Genomic DNA, 17,500 nt, shown 5'->3' with positions numbered 1-17,500 from the left:
TTTGAAGCCCAAAATGGGCGGAGCCGTCCGTCGCCCTCTTGGCAGCGTCACTTAGCTGAGGTCACATGACGCTAACAGACAGCAGACAAACGGCTAGAAGTGACATCAGCGGCAATCCACCTGTCACTCAAGTGGCCACGCCCTTAATCATGCACAACTTTAAGGCTTAATATCATTTAAACGTATGAGTTATAAAACAATTCACCTCCCTCACAGTTTTCATAAAGGGTAAAATTAGCTATATAGACCAAAACCACCTTTTGCACCAGGCTGTAAACATGTTTTTTTCTGCTGTAAAGTTGGGCATTTTAACATGGGGGTCTATGGGAGTGACTCTCTTCTGCAGCCGGCCTCTAGAGGCCAGACGATGAACTGCAGTTTAAGTCACTTCAGTGTTGATTTCGAGAGAGAGGCCGCTTGGTCATTACATGTAATTTTCAATATCACCTTTTGGCCAAATCGGTCAAATTAACAACATATCTTTGAAATTTTAGCAAGTAAAATGGTCAAAATCACTTGTGAAAGAAGGCATTATTACGTTGCTTTTACAATAACTCTGTTTTTCTGAATCCTAAAGGTTTGGTCACACTTGTGACATTTCAGTGACAAAACGGTCCATTGTCTCTTGTCAATAGTGTAGAAATGTATGAGGTACAGCTCACACAGAAACCAAGCAGCTTTCTGTTGGTCTCCTCGTCAAATTCATTGTTGAACCCGAAATATATTTCACCCTCACAAGAAAATCCCAATCGTGTGGATTCCTATTGAAATGACTGCAATATCAGTCACTTCTGAGGATTTGTGTAAACAGTACTGTCATGCCCACAGTAAAGGTACGGACAAAATCCAGTCATTTCAATAGGAATCCATGCGATCTGGGTGAAACATTTCCTCACGCAAATTTCGCTATAGACCCGATATTGTCCGGCTATGAGTAACACACGTCTAGCCAAAATAACTTGCGAGATCTTTGATATTCCATCATGTCAGCAAAGTTGACAGTGATTACAAGGTATTTGGTTTAATTTCGTTGACATGTCATTTAATTAATGACTAGTCTATTCTTCCAGCTATGGCTAAACTTCTATTACATTTTCATTGACAGCCCAAATTTCGCCTTGTTTTAGCTTTAGCCTAGACGTCAGGGCTGTTTTTGTACGGCTATTAGACGTCTTTAAAACGTAAAATTGCTTGCTGGGTAGTGTGTGAGATGCACTTCATACATCGCTACCCTATAGCTTGTTTTCATATGACGTCACGCCACTGCGTTGCCATGGCGCGAAATGCAAATGGAGGGCAGGAAGTGATTTGCTGTATTTAGAAAGCTCTATAACAAACTCAAAATGCCTATGTTTTGCAACGTTTATGGTTACTTAAATCGATCAAACCACGAGGAGTTTTTATCGTGTACCAAAAGTTGTTGTTCATAAGGAGGGAAAATGCAAGAAATTGACCGAAAAACTCCGGAAAAACGGCTTGCAAAGCTACGTCTGCGGTCGGGAGGAGCTGAATGGGAAAATGCCCGTGTGTCAGTGATCACTTCGTCAAAGGTGAGTTAATACAACTTAAGTGGCTATGTTTGTGTAACGTGTAACGTTTACGAACTTTGTAAAGTCAAAGTATGTCTGTAAGACGAGGTAGTTGCTGATATCTACCGCCTCGATGGCAGGAAAATCTTTCAATTCAGTTGAAAAATCGCTCCTCTTCATAACATAAGGATCACGTCCAACATATGTTTGATTTTTTGTTTATATCTTTCTCTTGTAATAGCGTGTAAAGTAGTACAGTGCGGACTTTCCTCCATCTCGTCCATTGCGCTCTTCACTCCCTGCCCTCCATCTGAATTTCGTGCGTCATCATAATCACGTGACTGAAACCCAGCTATTGACACGAGATAATAGACCCTAAATCTCGCTGGAGTTTGGCTAGTGTCCTCACCTTACCACCTCGACCTCGACTGAATTTGGATATTTTTCTCCTCAGTTTTCATAATCAGTCATGAGCACCTGCATTAACTGTCACTGTCCCGTATACGGGACGCCTAACTTTACCTCGCTATATTACTATTAAATCCTAATCTAATTATGACAAACTATATATGGTTGGAAAGGCCTAAGACTCCTAAATAGATATTTGACTGCTGTTTTTTGCTACAAATTATGTAGGAAGAGTAACCAATGATTTTTTGACAAGAGTGCACCTCAAAAAAATCTGCGTCATAACAGGAGTTCTGACCTTTGTCACAAAAAGTTGACGCACACACCTTTAATAATTGAAACTTTGGTTTTCATGCTAAAAGTTCATAATAAAACATATAATCTAGTATTTTTCAATAAAAAATTATAATATAATATTATCCTCTAAAAAGTATAATATATATATTATCCTCTAAGTCTAAAATGTAATAATATATTTTTTATCGCCTTTTTTTATTACATCATATATTTTAGTAGTTATCATAAATTGGGTATCATTTGAAAGCTTACAAACTCAGAATTCATCCTGTGAAAACCATTTTGAAATTGAACGTTGCGTTACCATAGAAATGGTACTCTAAATTATTTTATCAGGCTCCTCCCCTTTTGGGCTTTATTATATTTCATAATTTATGATCAAAACCTTTTCTAATCTTGACAAAACACATATTGTCTCAAGGTTCCAAATTTTGTGACAGAATTGATATTTGGACAAAAATTTATTATTTTGTTAAGGCAGAATGTATACAACTAAATTCAATGGAATTCAATGGCACCCGGTGGCTATTTTTGGTACTACGCCTAAACAAAATCTCATGGGAACTTTAATTTTTGTGATATCAACTTCAAATTTGGAACACTACTTGGTTAGATATATAGCTTTGATTTTATAGTAATTTTATAGTAAAAAATATTTTGTAAAATATATATTTTGTATAAAATAAAAAATATATAGTACAGTATATTTGATTTACTGTAAATTTAAACTTCCATAACTTTTTCATACTTTCATTTTTTGAAGTGTTTTCACTTCAGCAATAATCTGCTGAGTGTTTCCTTTAAAACAAGACCAAACTTAGGTCTATATTCCAAAGCATTCTTGAATTACAACCATTTAAGTTTGAATAGTGCATTTTAACCCCCATTCTCAAAAAGGGGGGTGACAGAAACTGCTGTGGTAACGCATGTGTAGTTAACCAGGTAACAGGCATCATGTGTCCACAGAGTGATTCCCCTTGGACCGCCCGTCTCTCTCTCTCCTCCCCTGGCTTGGGTTTGCTGTTTTCTCGTCGCGGTGAAATCTCCTTGCTGTGTTGGCGAGGCTGATCCAGCTCTGTGTAATCTCCTTGTAATGGAGTGTGAATACTGCCGGCCGATAAATCAGCACCTCATCAGCAGCCTTTATTAAATATAGACACCGACCGACAGGCCTTAGTATATTCAATTTAACCATTGACGGGCTCCATCGTGATGGATGGGGCAATCAAAGCCCGGACCCGACCCCTTGGCCACCCATGCGTGGGATGGGAGAGGTGCGTGAGGGGCGTCGGCCGCAGAGGACAAGCGTCTGGGCTCTACTTAGTCGACTACTTGCCCGGGAAAGTCGCCAACTAATCGCCAGCATGTGTCGACTAGCAGTGTGTGAGCAGAGATGATGTTCACTCGCACAGATGTTTAGGCTTGTAAAGACCTTGATATACTTGCAAGTGAAACTGAAACTGGTGTGACAAACACATCTTTTTCTCTCCGGTTTGGTCTTCCGTCCACACACAGACGGCGTTTTTATTAATGAAAACAAAGCTTTTTGAAAACGCTCTCCAAAGTGGACACATTTGAAAACACTGTTTCGTGTTGTAGTGTGGAACGTCAAAACTGAGGTATTGGAAACGATGACGTAAGTTTAGTCATGTGACACATACTGTACCCATAGATATTGATGTTTATAGCGGTGTTGTGCCTGTTATGTGCGGTTCACTTTCACACAGTTGCTAAAATATGTTACTTCACACACTCTTCATATCACAGTCCTGCACAGATGACAGAATTCACTCGCATTTGCTAAACATGAGCAGTTTTAGTGTTTTAGACCAAACATATAACGGTGAGTGAGAGCGACCGGACGCTTCAGTGAATGCTGAGATATTCTGCTAAATAAAATTATCCTGCCAGAAGAATTACGCGATAACTTTATTATTTATTTTCCCGTCTGTATCATCTCAGTGAGCTTCCGTGAGGGTTTACGCATGCGCAGTAAAGGGGAATTTAGCGTTTCCAAAAGTGTAAACGCCAGTGTGGACGGAGTGTTTTCAAATGTATCCGGATTAATGTAGACGTAGCCAAAGTGAACTTTCCGGTTGGTTGAACACCTCTGAACTCCCATTGGTCTGTGGTGATGATGTAATAGGTGGGTGTGGCTGTGAGGCTCCGCCTTCTTCAATGCGAATCCTCTCCCGTTCGTTTCCTCTGTTCAGTCCGTCGAGGTCCGACACGAGTAAAAACATGAACGCACTGGACAGGACAAACTCGTATCACGGATTCCCTGTTGCGTCGTCTTCTTAAAATGCACTTCTGAAATGTAATGTCCACTTTTGCATGGCTCCGCTCTGTTGATTTGTCCGTTACAGTTATTCTCCACAGTTAAAGCAGGTGGAGTCGATACCTGGAGGAAGCTGTTTTGCGGGGTCAGATCCGTCAATACTACACGGCTACTCATTAACCATAGAAGCAGTTTAGCAGTGGGAATGAAGGATGTGTGATTGCGTGACTGATGAACGCTGGTTTCTGCCTGTCATCCAGCTGAAGGGCTCAGGCCCAGCGTGTCTCTGGGGACGGTCAGAAGGTCACGGGACGCAGATTAAGACAAGGGTATTACTGTATTTAACAGAAGCACACGTCATATAGTTCACGCTTCACTGGCTAAATGAGCTCTAGCCCTGCTCTGGGTTCTGACGGGACGCTTATCGCTAGTAAAGTATCGATAGATCTTCATTTAAATCAACATGAAACGGCACTCAGAAGCCATTTTACTTACACAATTGACAAAATAGGCATGTTTGGTGAAATTCCCTGCAGTTTCCAACTGAAATGAACACTAGTTTTATTCCTTTTCACACAAACTATGATTATAGGTGCAGATTCAGCACAATTCCTTTCACAATACTATATTATGACCTCAAAACACTAATAGTTTCTAAACAAATTTTGACTTTTAACACAAACAGCTCCATATGTTTGGCTTATGTGACAGAGTAAACTCGCTCGTTCGCTCACCTGGTACAAAACTGCACTTTTAATGCAAGTCATAATAAAAGAGCTGAAAACTACTAGAATCGGCCTAAAATTACATGGTTGCTTCAGCAAATGTGTTTTTATCTCACTTTTCCTTTTTTTTTTTTTCATTATCTACTACATTTTAAGAGCATTAACATTTTAGCGTCAGAACTGGTGCAACCCTAGTGAAAGAAAACTATACCAAAATGTATTTAAAATACATTTATTTCATACTATACTACAAATCCGTTAATATCGCTTGAGACTTACTGACATAAATATAATGAAACTTTATTTGGAGTGCTTCTTTATTGCACAATGCACATTTCTTAATATTAAGCCTAAAGTGTGTTTAATATCACTATTAGTAAGGATAGTATGATCTCTGTATAACATCAGTCTTTAAAAGCATGATATTTAAAGTGTTATTCTTGCAGTAGTTCCACTTTAACACAATCAAATACACTTAAGTATGTCTTTAGTTGAACTTCAGCACTATTTCCGGATAACTAAAGTGCATTAAGTACAAAATTAATTGTTCCAATTTAGCAGACTTTAAGTATTTCAATTTAGTGCACTAAAAGTACAATTACACGGTATTTATATTAAATGCATCAGTATGTAAATCTATTTGTAGTATACTTAGCATAAAATAAACGTACTTCAAATACATTTTAGTATATTTATTTTTCACTAGGGAATACGTACAACCAACGTCACTGCCAGATTGATGTTAATCTATTTCGGAATAGAAATATTATAAAGATGGACATTTAATCCTTAGTATAACGTCACTGATGATTCCTTTACAATAAGAGCACGAATTAAGAAATCTGATCATTTTTGACTTGTATGTTGCAATGTCTTTCCAGCTTCCGATTGAGCAGATCTGTGAAATTATGAAGATCTGATATGGCAAATGTTGCACAAACCTAATAAGAGTGTAAAAGGATGGTCTAGTGTTTCTCTGGCTGATATAATCGTGCTTGGATCGACTGACATAAAGACTGCAAGGTCTGCATGACTTTTATTTGAATGTGTATTTTGGCGTGCGATGAGGCGAGAGAGACGCATGAGCTCAAGGCACGTGAGACATCATTTATGGACCAGTGTAATTTATGAGCAGACATGTATTGATTGGGTCCCTGCTGACAAGGCCGGACTTACCATTGGGCTTGACTGGGCTGCAGCCCATGGGCCCCGCCCAGTAGGGGGCCCCCTCCCTTACCTGTTTTCGTTCGTTTGTTTTGTTCAGTCAAACTTGTATGCCAGATATCCCGAAATTATTAGCCGTATTTCCACTGTCTGGCCAGTGGCCATGTGCAAGCAAGGGCTATAATCAGCCCAAAGTAGTGACTTGAGCGCTTGAAAACAAAATCCAACACACTATAGTACGCGCGCACGCGCCGAACGCGTCTTTCCGCACTCACGGAGTAGAAAGGCTATAGTTTGAAAGACGGAGGGGAGCACGGAATAAAATACCCGGGCCTTAATATCCTCCGACTGAGAGCTTCGAGGCTATAATCAAACGGCGCAACCTGATATTTATCACAAAGAATAACACGCGTGTTGATCTGCATCTGCTCCATTGCGGTCGGCTACTTTAAACAGCTTCAATTGGGCTTTTAGTCCAAAAGAGCGCACATTTAGAAACATCTTGATACATTCTCATATGTTCACGTCTCGTTGCTTTAAAGAGAATGATAATTTCTATTTATTTTTTTCACAAAATTGTGTGCTCTGGAGAATTTTGAGCGCTCTCTCCACTGCCATCACAATATGTCATCAAAATTATAAAAAAAACAAAGAAAACATTTAGGCCTAACGAGTTCCCGTTTAATGTATTTAAAACACGAGCCTATGATATGTGAGTTATCACACCAGCAAGAGCGCTGATTTTCCGAACATCTGCACAATCGCAAATGTGACATCAGTTCAATCAAAGAAAACAGAACAAACAGCTGAACCGCTAACACGTGTTTTGTTCCTCAAAAAATCTACATTTTTGACTGAATCAGACAAGTAAATGATTCAATTAGGCTACCCATTCATACATACAGTCGTTTGCTAGGTTAAACGAATTAGGATTTTTGAACGAATCGGTTGAATAAAGGATCCAACTCCCTCATTAAGATGGAGACTTGCCGCCACCTACTGGCGGTGTTAGTTTGATAGGTAACATGGTTTCATAGTTAATTTTTCTCAATCATTTCATATTTCTACATTCAAATTTTTACATTTAAAACATTAATCTCTTAACATAATTTATGCAATTATAATTTGCTGTGTAAATCCATACATGCCATGTCTAAACAGCCTGTGTCAATCCAAAAATGGATTTTATTGATACCGACTTCCTTTTATTTGGTCATAATAAGCCACCGTGTCTTTGCATTCTGATTGAATTTGTTGACTAAATTTAAGAATCTGTCAGATAGCTATGACAATGAATAAAAAAATACTGTTTTCTCTTGGCTTTATTATTAGAGTTTTGATCTTATCTCAACCTAGAGACCACATCCTGCATTATATTGTATTATATTGACTATTTAAAATTAGCCTACCACTAAACTTTGACTATAGGCACATATTAATTGTAGGAACCTCAAAGCATATTTACATTTTTGTGTAATTTGTGCTACTCCATAATGATGTTTGTAGCGTATAGGGCCCAAACATAAACTCAAGCCCAGGGGCCCCCAGCCCCCTAAGTCCTGCCCTGCCTGCTGATGATGTCATGCGAAATGTGGAGGAATCTCACTTTGAGTGTATCACGGCGGAGACTGTCCATTGACTTCTGAGGCTTTTATAGTGAGTTAAGGGTCATTTCTAGACTCTGGCCCTCATGCAAACCGTTTTTACGTTATCTAATTAATAACCAAATTACAATGCATGTCTTTTAAAGGATTAGTTCACTTTTAAAAAAAATTTTGCTGATAATTTACTCACCCCCATGTCATCCAAGATGTCCATGTCTTTCTTTCTTCAGTTGAAAAGAAATTAAGGTTTTTGATGAAAACATTCCAGGATTTTTCTCCATATAATGCACTTTGCTGGGCACCAAACGGTTCAAGGTCCAAAAGACAGTTTCAGTGCAAACTGCAAACTGTACAAAGGGCTTTAAACGATTCCAGACGATGAATAATGGTCTTATCAAGCGAAACGATCGCTCATTTAAAAAAATAAATAACAAAGTTTAAGTTTAATAAGCTCAAATGCCCGCCTTTCTCTGTTCTGTGTGACTCTCCTGTTCGAACTCGTTCATCAAAATGAACGAATCTTTTTTCGAGTCATTTGATTAGTTTAACGAACGAAATGAACGAATTGACTCGGAAAAAGATTTGTTCATTTTGATGAACGAGTTCGAACAGGAGAGTCACGAACGTGCATCACAGAACAGAGCAAGGCGGGCATTTGAGCTTATAAAACTTAAACTTTGTTATTTATTTTTTAAATGAGCGATCGTTTCGCTTGATAAGACCCTTATTCATCGTCTGGAATCGTTTAAAGCCCTTTGTACAGTTTGCAGTTTGCACTGAAACTGTCTTTTGGACCTTGAACCGTTTGGTGCCCAGCAAAGTGCATTATATGGAGAAAAATCCTGGAATGTTTTCATCAAAAACCTTAATTTCTTTTCGACTGAAAAAAGAAAGACATGGACATCTTGGATGACATGGGGGTGAGTAAATTATCAGCAAAAGTTTTTTTTAAAGTGAACTAATCCTTTAAAGGCTGTTTTTCTCAAAAATGAGTCAAAATACAGAATCTATAAAAACCATTACCTCTAATTTTCTCAACAAAATCAACCAATTTTGTACCTGGATTTCTGTTCTGAAAGCGTATGCAAATGAGTGTGTATTTTAATTAGACGCCTCATTTGCATATTTAAACAACATTTTAGAAAACCTGAAATACAGAACAATTGTGCCGTTATTAATCTGTTAGTTCAACGATTTAGTGTTCTGTCTTAAAACAAACAAGACATTTCTGAAAAATGAGGCAACATGACGATGCGGGACTGATGTATTAATAATGCATAAGCCCTCCACGGATGCGTATCTGTGTAATTCAAGTTGATGTACTTTGATTTCAAACGTATATCGGTTCATATTGTGGATGTGGGCATTAAAAGAAGTGCTTTTGCAATGATGAGTTCGTCATATGACCTGAGAACAAGGTGCTTTACTGTGTTGAAGTGGACTATAGTTTGACACGACATATGTGCGTAATGCAAAGGTCTTAGGAGCGATGTGTTGTTATTTCCAGCATCATGTGACATGGGCTGAAGGGTTTGCGTTCGAGAGACTGTGTTGATTGACAGTGAAACTCACACAAACTCCACCAACAAACCATCAGCGTGAGGAGGAGGACGAGACCGCAGCCATAAACTGACAGCGATACATCTGAGATATAGGCTTGTGAATACAGGCGGATTAAAACTTGTCATTTTTTATGGTTATTTTGTTTGTAAAAAGGCTGCCGGACTCATAAAAAGCCTTTTTGCAAAGGTTTCAGCTTTTGCCTTTTTACACAATTGAGGCCTTTGATTTAGCGAGCGTGAAATATCTCACGGGGAGACGGCCGAGCTTTTCTTTGTTACAGAAGATGTTTCCAGCAATGAACTTTATAGAGCTGCATAAAAACAAGCTAAAAACTGATTACATTTTTTACTAGTGCTTAAGATAGATCACAGTGGCAGCTGTTCTTCCACAGAGAAAAACATTTCAACATGTGTAAATGGACATCTAACAAACCTCATCAAGACTTTGACTTAAACACACAACTCTTACAGTCATGGATAATGCTTTCCTCGCCTAATACTTGTTTAGAATTAAAAGCTGATTGTCATAATCTTCTGTTAAACTGTAAAGACTTGCTCCGTCTCCTGAAGATAAGCCATGTGTTACAGTGATTTTACCATGGTAAAAGCTATTCTTGTGAACAATGCAAAGCTTTTATAAAACCTCACAGCAGCAAAATGATAAAATGCATCAATAATCAATCAATTGTTTTACATTTTGGGGTTTAAACGACCATTAATATTTAGTAATATTATCAATTTAACTGAATAATCCCAGCTATGTTTCTCAGAAGGTTCTGGGAAGGTTCTCGTAAAGTTATTGACAAACGTTCTTCCAGTAACGTTTATAGAAAGTTATCTGGTCTTTAATAATGCCCTCAAAAACGTTAGCACAAAAACATTTAGTTGTATGTTCGTCTAACGTTTCTTAAATGTACGTTCTTGTTTCAGAAGGTTCATCTGACATCCAAAAGTAACATTCCCATAATGTTTGAAGAAGGATCAAATGTAATGTTCCCTAAATGTTCACATAATAATCAAGAAAGAGCACTTTTAAAACATTTGAAAAAAATGGACGCTTTGAACATTCAGAAATAACAGTTTCTGGGAACTTAATGGGAATGTTAGCAAAACATAGGAATGTATTTGCGTTATATGACACTTAACTTTGCAACATTGACATTGTTACTAAACTGAACTGAATCAACATTAAACTGAACTGAGCTGGAAAATGACATTGTCTTCTATAGAGCTGACTGTTTGAAAGCAGCTTCACAGTAATAAACAGCTAAATCATGATCAATGATGCAAACAAGCTCAATTCGCCTTTGGCTAAGCCACACCCTAGAATGTAGATTGACCAATCACAGCACAGCCAAGAACGAGCTCCCACAGAGGTCCGACACTTTTTCACAGCGCTCCATTGACTTTAACACAGGCGTCTCATATTTTTGGTCTCGGCAGGCTATTACCGTCATAGTTTTATCTAAAATATGGTTAAAGTTGTGCCTGGGGCATTTGTAACACAGATACGCGTTTCCCAGAGAGGTTGGAGTGGGGTGTGCGTTTACTTCCCTTCCCAAAACCAAAGTCAAATCCTGACAAGTGTCGTCTAGCACACGCTGCTAATAAATACAACGTTATACTCGCGTAGTCCGTTTGCTTTGTAATAACGATTATAGAAGTGAATAGAGACCCAGCTTTGCATGAACAGTGTTGCTCCTTGATATTGTTAGTCCCAGCCTCCGTCTCCATTAGTAGGATATGCGGTGGGTCATTTTTTGACTGTGACCGGTATGCTTTTGCCTCTATTTGGATGCCTTGTTGTTCCTTGCGTTTCACCTGTATGTCGTGAATATAGCCTTCGAACGTATATTGCAGCCGCTTTTGCCTACTTCTATCGGACACTTTATTTGCTGATTTATAAAAGTTTGATAAAATTTCAGCAGGAAGAGCTGTCACAGCATAAGCCATGTTGATACCAGAGCCCAGATGAAGTTTGTTTGTCGGACGTAGCAACAGTAACTAAGGGGGGCGGGGCTTAGCCAAAGGCGAATTCTGCTCTGAAGAGAAATCAGTTCAGTGTTGATTCGGTCTCGTTGTAAAGATCAGACATTTTTCTCCATGAATGAGATCATGTCACACCAATTTCCTTTGTGACTCAGAAATATGTATGTATTGTGGGTAGTGAACAGTGTTTCATGTGTGAACTACTGTATAAGCAAAGCCAGTGCTGTCGAAGTGTTTGGTCAAAGACACTCGAGTGAAAAGAAAACTGTGATCAACATATGTGATTCATGTTCTAACCAGCTTACACAAATACAATCTAAGAACATGTCGTTAACATTCCCGTTAAGTTATGGAAACGTTATTTCTCATTTATTCCGTTTAAAGTCAATTTTTTTAAATAAAAAAAGAACAAATTCTTGGTTAAGTGAACGTTTAGGGAACGTTCCGTTTCACCATCCTTCAAACGTTATTGGAATGTTACATTTGAATGTACTCTGAACATTCCGAAACAAGTTGTAGCATTTAAAAAACGTTAAATGTGTCAGAAACAACATTCCGTGAACGATGGAAACGTTATTTCTCATTATTCCGTTTAAAGTCTATTTTTTTTTTTTTTAAAAAGAACAAATTCTTGGTTAAGTGAACGTTTAGGGTAGCCTAGAAATCTAGACGCACCTTAGTGTTGTCTAGCAACTCTTCGTTGGCTTTTCAAGCTGGAAAAACCAAACTCTGGTCAGGCCAATCACATCGTGTATAGAGTTGGTGGGCGGGCTTAAAAATGACGGCAGAGATGTGACGGTTCCGCGTGATTTCCATAGGTGATTTCCCTGCTAACGTTACTTGAAAACAAAGAAGATGCTGCTGGCGAACAGCGGTCTTTCGAATCGGCTTAGCCCGCGACTCTGGAGGACTTGGAGTTAAGAGAACGTAACTTAAGTCATTCTTAAAAAAGGAAGATGTGTTCGGAGTTTTGACGATCGGATACGGCAAAAGTTTAATATACCAACTAGCTCCGCTGGTGGAAAAACGTTTAGGGAACATTCCGTTTCATCATCCTTCAAACGTTATTGGAATGTTACATTTGAATGTTCTCTGAACATTCCGAAACAAGTTGTAGCATTTAAAAAAAAAACGTTAAATGTGTCAGAAAAAACATTCCGTGAACCATGTATAAATAACGTTTTTGTGCTAACGTTTTGAGAACATTATTAAAGACCGGATAATTTTGAACAAACGTTCTATTAACGTGACTAGACTAACGTTTGCTCTTCGGTTAGCTTTTTACAATGGCGGAGTCCTATAGATACCGCTGGACAAGTGGCTAGAGCGATAACAACTCTTGTACCCTTTCCTCAGTTTTGACGTTTCCACTAAAGAGTTTTCATTTCCCATCCGAACCACATCGTCATATGTGACTTAAGGCAGGTTACGGAGAGATTTGGTCCACGGCGTTGGACTATTTTATTTAATCTTCTTTAAGCGCAACGGAGCAACTGCGTCTAAAGTGCTGGAAAAGAGAGAGTTAAGTTTCTGTTGCAATATCAAGATCTTCTAAGCTATCCGGGATGCTGAGATGATGAAACTGATCAGGAAGATTATTGATAAAGCGATCTTTAGTGGCAGAAGTTATAGGTCTAACATATTTATAACACGGAGTCGGCTTTGCAGCCTTGGCTAAATTAAGTTTACACAAAACTAGATAATGATCTGAAATGTCGTCACTCTGCTGCAGAATTTCAACAGCATCAACATCTATTCCATGTGATAATATTAGATCTAGAGTATGATTACGAGGTCCTGACACGTGCCGTCTAACTCCAATAAAGTTAAGAATATCTTTAAATGCCAATCGCAATGCATCTTTTTCATTATCTACATGTATATTAAAATCATCAACAATTAGGGTACCAACTCTGATAGAAAGTCAGCAAATTCTTTGATAATATGTTATAGCTCTAGCCGTTCGCCAGTAAGGTAAACGTTTCTATGGTAACAGCGAGTTGGACCAATCAGCAGACGTTGCTGCTACGCTTAGGATTGTGGGTAGTGTAGTTTTTTTTTTTTTCATAAGATCGCAGATAAAACATGTTTTTCTTAAAACAAGGTTGATTTCATACGAACTTATAGCTTCTACAGGAGCAAAAACCTTAGTTTCACAACCTCATAGCTCGTGGCCAGTCTACCTCGGATGGTTTAGACATTATGGCTGATAATCTAAATCCTTGTAGAGAAATACTGTTGACCGGAAGTTCTGAATCCCTGCTCCGTGTCCCGGAAGCAGGAAGTGTGACCAAGCGGCAACATTCTAATCGGAAAAAAATGAAGCCTACCCGGAAGTGCGGAAAACTGCAATACATCGAAAATCCGCTAGAGGGAGGTCCCAAAAGGTAGCAAATATCCATAGACCCCATGTACAGGTTGGTCTCATGGACTTTTATTGTATTTTTCGATAGGTTCCGAGTGCCTGACAACTGTGACGGGGGTGAATTTTTTTCTAACTCGTTAGTTTAGATGGTATTTAGATATAAAATGTATGACAAATAAGGGCGTGGTTAACTTTGATTGACAGCTTGGTTGACAGTGTTATGTGGGTGGCGGATGAACCCAGGCACAGACAATATGCAATCACAGAACGTTTATTGTAGACAGAAAACCGGGAAAACAAAACCCACGAGGGGGTAAAACAAAGGCAACTCTGACGAGGGAAGACTAAACTAGACTAACACTTGAAAAACTAGACTATAAACTAACAACAGAAACAGGATCAGTAATACACTAGACAAAACTCTCACTAGGTACTCACAGGTAAGTTAGCAATGACTCACACAACGTATGACAAAGTCAAACAATGAACCGACACAGGACAGCAAACACAAGGGGATTATAAAGGGAACACTAATGACAAGGACAGGTGAAACTGACTAGACAATAATGACGAGACGAGGATAACAAGGGGGCGGGGTAACGTAACGAGACACCACAAGCACATGGCCCAAGCAAAAGGCCATGTGCTTGTACACAAAACATGGGTCTGCCATGATCCTGCCACAATACTAGAGAAATCAAAGACATGATGGCAGAATCATGACAGACAGCTGATAGCGGGCTGCGTCGAGTGGAATTCCTGAAATTTGACGTCTCGGCCATGATCTGACACAACACACCACCTCTGGATCCTTTCTGAACATTTGTATTGAATATCGTACATAACATGGGTTGCTCTGCTATAAACTGCACTATCCGACACTGTAGGACTAGGAGTAACGTTACTTCGCTCCTTTTTTCCGGTAAGTGACATTCCACTACTATTTCACGTAGTTAGCACTATTTAGCATCAGTGTTTGTGGGCAGTGGCACTGCAACAGTTAGCATTACATCGCCTCAGATAAGTTAGCGTCCGAGGTACTTTACCTATGGTTATAACTGACGTTTTGAACACTGTAAATGCGTCTGCCAAATGAATAAATGTAACATAAGAATAGACTGATCTGCGAGCTAGTTGGTCGCACGTCAGAGGCGCCGGCGCCATTGGATGTGCAGTTGCCTATGAGCGAGCTATGCAGCTGCAAATGCGTTTTACATATAGGCTTCAGTAAATTGAGGAAAAGGAGTTTCAACATAAGAATGATACTGGCTGTAAAAAGTAGCCTAGTCTGCCAGTCGATCTTGTACCGGTTCAGATAGCTGAGGCTCGGCTAAAGAGGCGCGTCCACCGGCCGGCTCAGACTCACACAAAGCCCGCCCTTTTACCCATATATGGATTGGCCAGAAGGTGGACAGGGTTAGGATTTCCCAAGATTTTTAAAAGATGCCGCCGCCCATACCCCCCATAAACGGCCTCAAAACCGTTCTTCAGAAAGTCTATGGTTGACGTCACAGACGCTTTGTCCATATTTTTTACAGTCTATGAGTGTGACATAGGCCTATTAACGTGACTAGACCAACGTTTGCTCATAACTTTGAGAGAACCTTGCCAGAACGTCCATTCTCTGTTAGCTGGAATCAATGCGCTGTGCATATGAACCCCAAGCCATGAGTCCTGAGCCTGGATCACTGAAGCATTTCACATGTTGTGTGTTTATGCTGGGAAGTGAGGCCACTGCAGATGTGTGACCTGTTCTCCGGCTGCTCCCGCTCATCCCGCCACCTCCAGTCCCAGGCCCTTATTGATCCCTCTTCACATTTTCAAGGGCCCGCAGTCCTGATCGCAATCTGTTAATTAATGTATCCTCCAGCTGTTCGCCCGCCTGATAACGCAAATTAAACACTCAGCTTCCCCTTTTTCCCGCTTTCTTCTTTTCCCCGGGCTCTTTCTGTCTGTCGGCCCTCAAACACAGCAGTGTGTCAGATAGACATCGCTCGCTCATCTCCGCCTCAATAAGACCGTTCATATGAAGGTCCGGGGTCAGGTGAGTCGATCAATACTGTAATCTATCAGCTCTTTAATCATCGAGAGCGAGGCAGACAGCGCTGCTTTAGTCCACTTGTAATCATCACACTCGTATAATGTGCAGATGCACTGGAAACATCACTGAAGAGTTGATTGACAGCTGTCAGAGCCGAGGACACGCATGAATAAAGAGCACAAACAATGAGCCCTTATCATGAGTTTCTGTACTAAACAGCATCACTGATGGGGAAATGAAATGTTTTGTTTGTTTGTATGTGTTTGTCATGCTCTTCAGTGTCCACCAATTGTAGAAAATAAGAAAATACTCTCATTTATCAAACTAAATTACTTCATAGCATACTATAGTTGTATACACTAGAAATGAATTAGCGCTGGGCAACGATTAATCGCATCCAAAATAGAAAGTTTGTTTACATAATCTATGTGTGTGTACTGTGTATAATTATTTAGTACATATAAATACACACATGCATGTATTTAAGAAAAATGTGTTATTTAAATATTTATATTTATATTTATATGTAATATAAATTATGTGTAAATATATATATATATACATATATATATATATACACTCACCGGCCACTTTATTAGGTACCCCATGCTAGTAACGGGTTGGACCCCCTTTTGCCTTCAGAACTGCCTCAATTCTTCGTGGCATAGATTCAACAAGGTGCTGGAAGCATTCCTCAGGGAGTTTGGTCCATATTGACATGATGGCATCACACAGTTGCCGCAGATTTGTCGGCTGCACATCCATGATGCGAATCTCCCGTTCCACCACATCCCAAAGATGCTCTATTGGGTTGAGATCTGGTGACTGTGGAGGCCATTTTAGTACAGTGAACTCATTGTCATGTTCAAGAAACCAATTTGAAATGATTAGAGCTTTGTGACATGGTAGAAGTAGCCATCAGAGGATGGGTACATGGTGGCCATAAAGGGATGGACATGGTCAGAAACAATGCTCAGGTAGGCCGTGGCATTTAAACGATGCCCAATTGGCACTAAGGGGCCTAAAGTGTGCCAGGAAAACATCCCCCACACCATTACACCACCACCACCAGCCTGCACAGTGGTAACAAGGCATGATGGTTCCATGTTCTCATTCTGTTTACGCCAAATTCTGACTCTAACATCTGAATGTCTCAACAGAAATCGAGACTCATCAGACCAGGCAACATTTTTCCAGTCTTCAACTGTTCAATTTTGGTGAGCTCTTGCAAATTGTAGCCTCTTTTTCCTATTTGTAGTGGAGATGAGTGGTACCCGGTGGAGTCTTCTGCTGTTGTAGCCCATCCGCCTCAAGGTTGTGCATGTTGTGGCTTCACAAATGCTTTGCTGCATACCTCGGTTGTAACGAGTGGTTATTTCAGTCACTGTTGCCCTTCTATCAGCTCGAACCAGTCTGGCCATTCTCCTCTGACCTCTGGCATCAACAAGGCATTTCCGCCCACAGAACTGCCGCTCACTGGATGTTTTTTCTTTTTCGGACCATTCTCTGTAAACCCTAGAGATGGTTGTGCGTGAAAA

General features: G+C 39.7%; 1 protein-coding gene across 1 annotated transcript in view; it reads left to right on the top strand.

Annotated features, from left to right (window-relative positions):
* Positions 1–17,500, top strand: part of esrrb (estrogen-related receptor beta) — a 76,038-nt gene that overhangs the window by 51,545 nt on the left and 6,993 nt on the right. The gene's annotated exons all lie outside the window — the stretch shown is intronic.

Source organism: Rhinichthys klamathensis, unplaced genomic scaffold, assembly GCF_029890125.1.
Source record: "Rhinichthys klamathensis goyatoka isolate OS25496 unplaced genomic scaffold, OSU_Roscu_1.1 h1tg000437l_1, whole genome shotgun sequence".
In the NCBI taxonomy this organism is placed as follows: Eukaryota; Metazoa; Chordata; class Actinopteri; order Cypriniformes; family Leuciscidae; genus Rhinichthys; species Rhinichthys klamathensis.
The sequence above is the reverse complement of the archived record's forward strand: the minus strand, read 5'-3'. Positions and strand labels throughout refer to the sequence as shown.